Consider the following 11066-nt stretch of genomic DNA (forward strand, 5'->3'; position numbering starts at 1 on the left):
CTTCACTTCTGGTCCAGCAGATATTTTCTTTCTTGTTTGTTTTCGCTCCCCCCTCGATGGCTGGCCTGCGGCTCGGCACACTATTTAAAATCCACAAATCTACCCCCCCCCCCCCCCCCCCTAAATATCATGCCCTTTACAGTACCTAAATAATTTTGAGCAGCCGCACTTTTCTGCATTCTTGTCAGTTTTACTGTTCGTTTTGAGTTTTTTGTTTGTTTGTTCTGTTTTGTTGAATGGTCGAAGCAGAGAATAAGAAGAGGTCAGTTTCTGGGGCGATAAAGTGGTGATTATAGCTTATGTTTTGGTGCATTAGATGATGGGTGCACCAGACCTCCACTGTTTTCTTTTCCTGTGTCTAATCTGTTTTAGCCTATGGGGACTTGCCACGAGAGTGTCAATCCATCACTTATGTGTACAAAACAAGCTGTTATTTTGGAGTGCAGTGCCACCTTTAGGCTACACAGTTTAAATACGCAATTAATGGGGTTGTTCTAGAATCTGTATGATTTAGGTTTAATTTCCGTTCGCATTGAGCAGTGAACTGCCATATTTAAACAGTGGCACCGATCATATTCGATGATGGTATAATAGCAATTGCTCTATAGCAGCCATCCATGGAGCTTTATAACGTGTAACATGGCTATATGAACCTAAATTGTATTATTATTTTTATAATCAGGCCTTTCAATATTTATTGATTCTATCAATCCGGCAAGCTTGTGTTTTTACTATTGGTATTCATTGCTGCTTTAATTCCCACTCTGTGCTTGTTGTTTTATCTTGCACTTCCTTCTCCAGAGTTTGTGGCGATGGGTGAATTAGTTCAACAGATCTTGTTGAGTTTCCTCTAGTGCAATAATTGTTTAACAGGGGGGTGGAGATATTAGCGGAGTGTACGTGGATCGAAAGAAAAGTAGCACGTCTCATTTGACAAATACGCATTTTCTTAAAAACGAAACAAAGCTTGCCACATATATGGCACTTTTATTTATTGGTCCTTGGAGGAAGGTCTTTTTCTTATGGTTACGTTGTTAGGTGAAAACCTGGTAACTCTTTATTTTTTTAATGTTTTACTTGAATGGGAGGATTACATGGACCTTTTGTGGGTTGAGAAAATGTTCTGACCTTGATGTTATGAAGCCCCTTTAAAATCAATGTATAAATTAACAAAGTAATGCATGGCAGACGGCCTGACGAGGCAGCCTTTCTCAATTCCCGTTGAGTTGACATTTTGGAGATGCAAGGTTTTCACCCAGTAGCAACACAGTATTTATGCCATAATGGGGTGGTAGTAGTCAAGTGCCTGGAAGGAGGGTTTAGTGTTTTGAAACCGGTGTAATTTTTAAGAGGGTCCCGTTTCAATAGGGACAAATTAGGAGTTAAGTTCTAAAACGTTTTTATTTTTCTTCTTTTATTTTTCAACCACATCACCTGAAGTTTATCATCTCTAAAACATAGAGGATCCAGTTTGTTTAAGTGTCATCATGTCAGTTAAATAGTAACATTACCTATAATTCTTTACAAAATACCATTGTTTTATAATAATGTGTTATCATTTTAAAATGGTAAATGTCCCTTTTTGTTTTTTCATTATGTAACAAAACTATTCAAATGAACAAACGTTGTGTTCAGAACAAAGGGGCAGCGTAACTCAGTTTGAAGCAAGCCAGCGTCTGCTACTGCCTCTTACTCTCCTCAAAGAGCTTTGGATTGTGCAGTAAATTCCATCGCCTGACTGTTCCATACAGTACATCTCCTTCTAATCGTCCCAAGACAGATTATGATTATGTATGGTGTTTGCCTATACTGTACAACAGTTAAGCTGTTGCCTTTGCTTAGCAGCAGTATTCCAGCAGAGCAAGCTGCACTGGCTTTTGTTTTATCTTCATCAGACATGGATCCGGCTGCTATCTTCTGTTTAGTACTTGAAGGGACAGTTTCACATAATGGATTCAGTTTAGCCTGAGACCATGGGCCATTTATCACCTAGGAAGACTAGGTTAAATCCATGTCTGGTAAAACCAGTCCCTAATAAGTAAGGGTTTAGGAGTGGCTTCAGACCCAAACAGAGGACCAGAGTGGCTGACTGCTTCTTCACTAGAAGACACATATAATGTGAGCCAGCTGTCAGAACTCCTATGAAATGACAGGGTGTGTTTAGTGTTGGGGGATGTACTCGCCACATAGCTCCTCCTCTGTGCCCTAAGTGGTCTGAAGCTTGTCTTGTGGTGTTTTTAAAGAGTTATAATGATAATCTGCACTAAATGAAGCATGTGTATCCGACTGAACACAGGCGTGGTGCTATTCACTCTGAATTTGGAGTCTCTGCGTTGAGAGGGAGTGGGATAGGGGGGTGGGCAAGCATGGTACATAAACATATAGATACAAATAGATAATGCTTTGAGAGGTGTGTGAGAAGGACCTCCTGGTATCGTTTCTGCAGACAAATTCTGGATTTAGGACTTTGCTCAGCAGTTACTGTGAGCAAAAACACAAATCTGCATATGGTACAGTGGCAAAGACTGCCCCTTGGCTGGACAGTGAGGTGTAACAGTAGGAATAGGGTACATTGCCCCGTCGTCCTACATTGTTGCATTTGAATGCCTTTCCAAGGTTAGCCTTCCCGCATTGGAAGCCAAAGGGGTTTGAGCCTTCACGATTTTCACTAGTGTCCGAAAGCCTTTTTAAAAGCCAGATCGAAAGTATATTTGTACATTTTAAATGATGTAATGCACACTACTTATTTTTGCTAACAGAAAAGTTCTAAAAAATGTAGTCTAGTTATTAATCTTAGTAATAATTGTACCATGATAATTTACGGTTAAAAAGTATAATGACGTTTTATTATTCCAATAGACTGTTGACTTGTTCCTGTGTCACTGTATAACTTATAGTGTATTTCTATGTACAATTATGGGGTTATTATTATTACTATTAGTAAAGCGTGTCTGGACTGTTAAGCTCTTATTGGTAAGGTTGTGGACTGGCCACCTGTTGCTTCCGTTGGAAGAAGAGAATGGCGAGCTTCTAAATTCTTATTTGTACCCTTTTTTGTTGGTGTTAAGAGAGAGGCCTGTGGTACAGAATGTTGGAATCTTGAAACGTATTGTTGCAAGCCTCTCCCTATTGTGATTATCTGATAATGATATACATATACAGTACAATATAAACGGGGTAGCTAGACTTATAAGAGCATAATTCCTGCTCTTGAATGTTTTGTTATTATTTCTGATCAACTGGTGCTCACAGCTGCTCCTTGACACAGCTCAAGGACACGTATGATGAAAGAATAATTCGCAGGCGGAATTTGTTGATTTTATTTTAAGATGTGGGGTTATGTCAGCATGTGACCTTGGTTGTTTTCCTCCGTTCCTCACCTGAGCACTTCCACTGCAGTGACTATGATCTCATGGTTCCCTCCACTGCTGGTTGTTCAGCCCCAATGCCAGAGGACTACATTCCACAGCCAGTGGGGTCCCATCCAACCCATTAGGACGTATAGGAAAGGTTAGGACAGAAGGACAGAAGTGAGGTTTGGTCAGTAAGGTCACGTGTCCACCTGGCGTCATCTCTGGATTGTTCTGCTGTTCAGAGCAGTTCCAAATGGGAGGGACCTAGCTCCAAAGGGGCAGAGCTTAGCACAAAGTAAAAACTGGATCTCTATTTAATCTCTATCTAATGTATTTCATATACATTTCATATCAACATTTCTAGATGCGAACATTCGACTCAACCTAGTCTTGTTTTTGTTTTTTGTTCCCACCCTATCTGTATGAAACTTGGTCTCATTTATTTTCTAAAAGTTTAATGTCCATCCATCCATCTTCATCCGCTTATCCGGAGTACAATTATGGACGTAATGGCTGCAACAGAGAATCCCAGACTTCACTTTCCCTGGGCCACATTAGCCTCTTCAAACTGGTTCTTCCAGAACTCCACAGCAATAGGACGTGTTGATTCCCGCCTCAAGGACTTGAACGTAGTTTGCATCTTCTCAGCCTTCATCTTCTTTCTCTTCAGCAGGCCAACATTGAGTCTTTCTATATACTTATACTTTTTTATTGTCACCTAACAAAATCTTACAGTACAAAAAGAAACTGGGTCGGTTCATCCCGCAGCACCAGTTCTGCTTACCAAAAGTGGCCCACTGGGCACTCGCACTCCTTGCCCGCTCCGAGCCGTTAAGCTGGGCCTCTTACCTATTTAAAGTTTTAGAATAAGTTGAGATAGTACCTCTAATAGTTCGCTTAACCAGATAAAACTCAAGCTATTTGGCTATCAGGCTGGGCAACAGAGATGGGTGTACCTCGTTCTCTATACCTTCCAACCTTACGGCAATACAATCCTTTCTGTTCAATCCCAATCGCTAATAATAGTATAGTAATGCTTTCAAACCACTTACTCAATTCTGAGACTTTGGGGAGGTTGACCCAGAGACTATCATATATCCTTCGTCTTTCTCTTCGAATGAGAACTCTTTCGAAAACTTAAGTCGAGGCAGCCATTGAGAGAGATGTGTTCAACCTAATTCCTCTGATGTCTAATCTTCTGTGCCAATGTTTTCTTGAAATAAATAGAACCTCTGCAAAAAATAACAAACAACTAAACACAGGGGCACACGTGCACAATGCACACACATACCCGACATTCACACTACTTTGCAAACTTGGTAGGTTTGTTTCAAAATTGATTGTAAATTATCCACCTATCGGTATGCAACTTTATTTATTATTATAATTTTTTCCCCTCAAATGTTCAAAAATAACAATGTTGAGTTGTCAGAGGGTTCTTCTCGCTGAAGTGGGCTCAACCTGCTTCAATGGATTGTGAAAAAACTAAAACATTTGATATGGAACAGAGAGGCTAGCCCTGATTGGTCCTAGTCAGTGAAAAATCAGCCAATCCAGTCTACTTTGAACATATGCCCGTCCCCTTTAGAGCTTGGCTTTTACCCTTTGAAGTGAATCTGGCTTGCAGTAGTACTGTATGTACAGTACATAGGATTGTTGACCTTGTTGTTTCTTATGTAAACAATGCACTGTTTCAATGTAAACAATGCATTTTTTCCAATAGTGCTGAGAGAATGGCATGTTATAAGTCTTTGGTGCTTGGAGAGCTTTCTCCAATATGTTGTGCTATTTGCTTGAAGAAAGGTTGTGCCCGGTGGACACAGAGCCGAAGTGTATGATCCAATGGATTCTGTTGTATTTTCTAGCACGGTGTGCAGTTCGTTCAGAATCTATGCTGATTGTAGTTAGTTCTGAGTGTATGCGGTTGGTCATGTTGTTTGTTGGAGAAGTCTGGTCTGTATGCCACTGAAGGTTCTTGATATAGGCGAGTATTGGTCTGCCGTTAAAGCTGAATATCTGCTGTTTCTGATGGATTTTGATGCAGTTGTGTCCAAACTAAACTCTTGAGTGCAATTGAACACATGTTTACATAGCAAATGTGTTTGCCTGGCTTACAAACTTACCGAAGCCACCATCAGTTCTGCTTTGCGAATCCTAGCTAGTGGAGAAGTGACCTAACATGAAAAAGACCACTTGGGGTCTGTTGTGTGTACAACACTAGACATTTTTTGTGGCCTTTTCCCCTACCAACACTTGTCATATGGTTATAAAGGTTGACATTTGTGCTTCAGTTTCTCGCTGCTGCTTTTCAGTCTGACAGCCTCCTGTCCTTGGTTTCAGTGAAGAATGTGAAAATGTTCTGTAAAGCCAATTTTGGGCAAACTGAAGGGTGTCAAAACAAACGTCTAAACCTTTCCCACAATGTGACAGACATCTGGGGAAGACAAAATGCCCAAATACAATTTGAAAACGTCACATGTAGTATACTTTAAGCTGAAGGTGTATTTCATGCGTAAAAATCCCAGATTTAGTTTTTTCTGTATTTGGTGTGGAAGGTAGTAAAGAGAGTGAAGAAAAATAAAGTCCACTGAAAGTGCCTTTCCTCTTGATGGTGCTGCAAACGAAAGACAAACATCAAATCAAAGAAAAAACCTTTTCAAGAAGGCATTGCAATGCAGAAATGGCTGCATTTACACACACACACACACACACACACACACACACACACACACACACACACACACACACGCGCATACAGTACACAGTTTATTTTCTAGAGATGAATTAAGGATGCAAACTTGTGATCCTAAATATTAAGACTTAAAGCGTACATATAAATAGACTATTATGCCAAGTATGTGATTGTGTTTGAGCTTTCGCTTAGTGTTTGCGTTTAGTGTCTTGGACCAATGGTGTCGTTGGTACAGTAGAATGTGTATTGAGGGAATTTCAAACAAAATGTAAAAAAAAAAGAGGGCATAGTAACACAGGTGTGGTATGATGAGACATCCCAGCCCATGAATGACAAACATAGCACAGCACTTTATAGACTGCCATTCTCACACAGACAGACACGTGGCCAAGAGCTTTTGATCTCTATCCCTCCAATCCCTTCGTGCTACAGGTTCAAGTTAGGAAGGGCTCAAAGACTGAAAAGAAGTGAATGAGGAGCCGAAGGGATGGTGATATACAAAACAAAGCAGTCAGTCATTAAAAGTGTGCCTCATGCTCATGTGACCTCACTGACAGCTCGGTTGAGTACCCACCCAACCCACACGGACACCACAAATCATAACATCTAGGGCTGGCTGTTAAGAAAGAAGATTACTGTCATTACAGATTTTGTCTTGCTTTATATTACTTCTTTAAGCATCATCACAAGGCATTGAAAATGAATGATTGTTAGAGAACGAATTTCAATTTTGTCCCTCTTCACGGGCATCTTTTTGAGGAATTATAAGCAGTACTATGTCGAGAATGGATGTTAAACTTAAGTTACTCTATTGCATGATGAGACCTGTCGAGAAAGGTATGGGAGGGGGGGTGGGGGGTGTAAACGGACCAGTATTGGTATCACGTTTTTCAACGATACCCAGCCTTAGTAACAGCCCATGGCATTCTTTCATCCTAGTGCAATGCCCTGCCATGTTGTCCTCAGAGGATTGGGGGTGGGTGGGGGAGGTGGAGGGAGCACGGCAGTTCCTCTTGTCCCGGAGCGGTATTGTGCAGGGTGGTCTGTCGTACTGTGGGTACCTTGTGAGTCCAGGGGGGTCATGACTTTCTAATACAAGAGATCTCAAAACACTGCACCTCACTTACCTAGGTATGCTGCATATGTTATACTACATGAGAGGAAACTGCAAATATTGCTTTTATTATGACAGTTCGATGCTTGAGTAATGCCTGGTTGCGATATTCTTATAACTATTTTAGAGACAAAAAAAAAGTATAATTGTAAAATATCTTCTTTGTTTTGTCTTAACACTTCTTCGACTTCGAAAAAAAGAAATGTTCTTGAGCCGACTTTATTTTGTTGTCCTATTTAAATGTGTTGTACTTTAAATATATATATATGAAATACGGTATATATGCGAAATATTTTATGGTGTATTTATTGAGAGTGCATATAAGCGGCTGGAGTCTCCGCATCACATTGCAGCATGGTGGGGGCGGAGCTTGGAGGATGAGGCCTTGAGCCCCTCCCCCTCCATGTTGACGCCTTATTCTCCCTAGACACGCAAGCACAACAACATGGAAGGGGTCCGAGTTGAGGAGGGGTTGAGGTGACCTGTTGTCAGGTATATATATAGACCTGTGTCAAGCAGTTTCACTTTTGGTCACAAAAAAGTGAACGGGTCAGTTCTTCACCCTCTCCTTTGTTTGTACCATTTACCCTCCAATGTTCTCTAACCATTTGAGGAGGCAGAATGCCAACCCCCAACATGTTGCAGCTCATCTCTGTTGACGAAGGGAACCATTTCTGAACCACACTGACTTGAGTGTTAAAACAAAAAGCTGACTTTCTCATCCCAAGCTGCTAGTTTGTACATTAGCCATGTAAATCCCCAAGCCAGTACAGGGCTGGTGGGAGAGCATAGAGAATAGCAGGAAAGACTGTTTTAAAGGCAGAAGTATATGAACAATGGTCTTTTTTTCTTTCTTTTTTTTTTTTTTTTTTTTAGTTGCTTCTGTCTTCTTTAATTGTCTCTTGTCAAGCTCTCTTCTTGTGCCAGAACATTTTACAGCAGGAGTAGGTCTCATTCCACAGTACATGCCTCTGCCTTAAGTGGGTTCTTTAGATTCATGTGTGACTTTGGGATTCCTGTCCTGGGAAGCCTACATGCTGTGTGTGCCCTCATTCCCCCAATAGGCATCCTTGGTTGCATCTCTCACTTTAACCACTAACCAGTACTGGTGAGCTCTGACATTATGAAAAAGTTCCAGCTGTTTGAAACTTGACTCATCTTTATCCTTTAAATGGCTGTGCAAACAGGAACCATGTTTCAGTTAAATTGTATTTTACAAAAAAAGAATGCTGCCGATGTGGAGTATGCCACATCAGGACCGTTCTGACAGCATCAGGTTAATTGCTCAGTCACAGAAACACTCAATGTAGTGTCCTAACATGTGGCAACCTCCATGGACGTGGCATCCAGACCAGAACGTAGAGCAAATCATGAAAAGAACTGTTAGTGCTATTTGACTTGGGTCTGCCTGGACCCAGAGGTGTTCCTCAAAGTGCTGGATTAGAGACCTGTGCCTGTATATTGAACCAAGGTGTTGTGATGATGAATTGTTCCCTTTTAATTTACTTGTCTGTTGGTTGTCTCTCTCTTCATCACGGGATCAGAGACATGGAGCTTTGGGGGGGCTGTCAATCCTCCCATTTAGAACCGGTACACATTATTGTGTATCATTATTGAATGCTTTAACTATGAAAAATCGTGAAAATTAGAATTTTGACCTGATTCTATAAGTGTCTTTTGATGTTTCTATATGTCAGCAATCTGGCTCGCCATGGTCAAAGAAACGGTCCTTTTCACTTAACTGGAGCTCAGTTAGTCTGTTCTACTATGTCAGACTTGTCAGTGGTTCTCAAACCTTTTCATGTGAAGGACCCCCGAAATGATGTATTTGGCCACGGACCCCCATCTCAAAATATTTAGTTCCAGGGAGTCAGGGACCACCCAGAAGCCAAATTTGAGTTACAAGCATTCGCTTTGAAAATACATATATTCAAAGATTTGCACACATTATCACAACTTCTTCAAAAATAGCAGATCTACAAGCTCGCAGTGCGCGCTGTGAGCTTGTATATCTGCTATTTTTCCCTGGTTAAAGCATTCAATAATTCTAGGCCTAAATGGGTTAAAAGCAAATAGGCCCGGCCTCCATCCATTAAGCCAAATCTTTTTTCGTTTTGTTTTGTTTTGTTTTGTTTTGGTTTAATGTACGTTTACTCTAATGTTTACTTCCCTGAGCTATCAGATGTTAATTTATTTTCAGTCCATTAGCATTCCAATAATGACTATGAACCAAATATTGCTCAAGAGATTAGGCTATCTGATGCTGTATTTTCCCCCAAGTGTACACAATAATTGACCATATTCACATGGCAGCCATATGACTGAGCAAAAGGCTGTGAATATGGCCAGTGGTTTATGGGTGATGTTTTACAGTGGCCAAGGATTAAACGTGACTGTACTGTATGTCCATTCTTCAGATTGTTGGGGACATAGGCAATGTAGTATGACGTTTGGTTATCATTGTCAATTAAAACTGAAGGTCGTAGGCTCCGATACCATTGAGTGTGGCACCAGCAAATGGATTTTGCGTCGAACAGTGACCTTTTACCATCATGAGATCCATGTCTCTGTCCCTCTGTATGTTGCAAAGACTCATTGTACCAACGGTTTTGAATTATTTTCTGTTTTCAGTTCAATGTCTCTCTATCTTGTTTTATAACTCTTAGGTTGTTGGCCTTTTAGTGTTGCTTTGCTTCAGTTTGAAGTGTATCTTTCACTAATACTCGCAATAAAAAGCTTTGCTTTATCTTGTGATACTGTCATACTTTAGAGGCATTGATCAAATGAAAAAGATACTTAGCGTTCAAAGGCCTTTATATTAAAATGAAAAAAGCTGTTCATACTGTATAAGCCAAGGCTTACTCCTCAACAAGGTGTGCAGTTATTGACTATACTCAAGGACCCAGTGTGGATGTACTGTACAGATATTTGTCCAGGCTGTGGAAGAAGTTAGGAAAATGTTACATCAATGCATGGGAGAAGAGTGGTGCTTCTCTGAGAGAGAGAAGCATCCTCTGGGAGAGAAAATAAACTTGGCCTCATGTAAGTCTTCTATAAAATAGGGATTGTTCTAGAAATGGAAATACCAATTATTGGCATTGCCAGTAATTACATCATTGCTATAGTCTAATAGCCAATCTGCAAGCTCACAATGCATGACAACAACTTTACACATTGTGAGCTTATAGATTGGCAATGGGATTAGATTTGGTATGGACGAAAAGTATGGTACATGTACAGAGCCAACTCTGGACCAGTTTAAGTCTAGAGTTAACTTTTTTTTTTTACGTTTTTTTAAGGAAGGGAAAGCAATCACAACAAATGAGTGGAAAGTTGAACCACTTAAGCCTGATTTATACCGGGATAGCCATGCACACATTGAGCTTGTAGGTTTTCTATTGTTACTATAAAAGAAAAATTAACTCCTTATACAATTTGACTGTTTAAACATTTTCCAAAATAGGGGTACAAGGTATAATGTGGTTATGGGAATTTCTTTTGCTCTGAAACTGAGTGGGAATTGCACTTCAATTCTGGCCTGAAGAATATCTAGTGTAGTATGCATCTGCCTTTTAAGACAGGCTCCAACTACAGCTATGGTCCATATAGTAGGAGCCTGTCGGCCAATGCATATACTACACTAGGGCCTAAATAAATGTCGGATTTTATTTCGGCATTGAAATTGCAGTATGCATCAGCCTTAACCCTCACAGAACAATCACCTGAGATTGAACCACAACTCTATAGTGCCACTAGATGATTGACCTCCTTAATTTAAGGACATAATATCTTATAATACATTTCCTGCCTGGTCAATATACAGACTACATACAAAATCAGAAGTAAAGGGTTTGATTAAAACGTATGTATTTAATGGACATGTTATACACTATCCTTGAAATAAGGA

This window comes from Nannobrachium achirus, assembly GCF_963921795.1.
Source record: "Nannobrachium achirus genome assembly, chromosome: 2".
Taxonomy (NCBI): Eukaryota; Metazoa; Chordata; class Actinopteri; order Myctophiformes; family Myctophidae; genus Nannobrachium; species Nannobrachium achirus.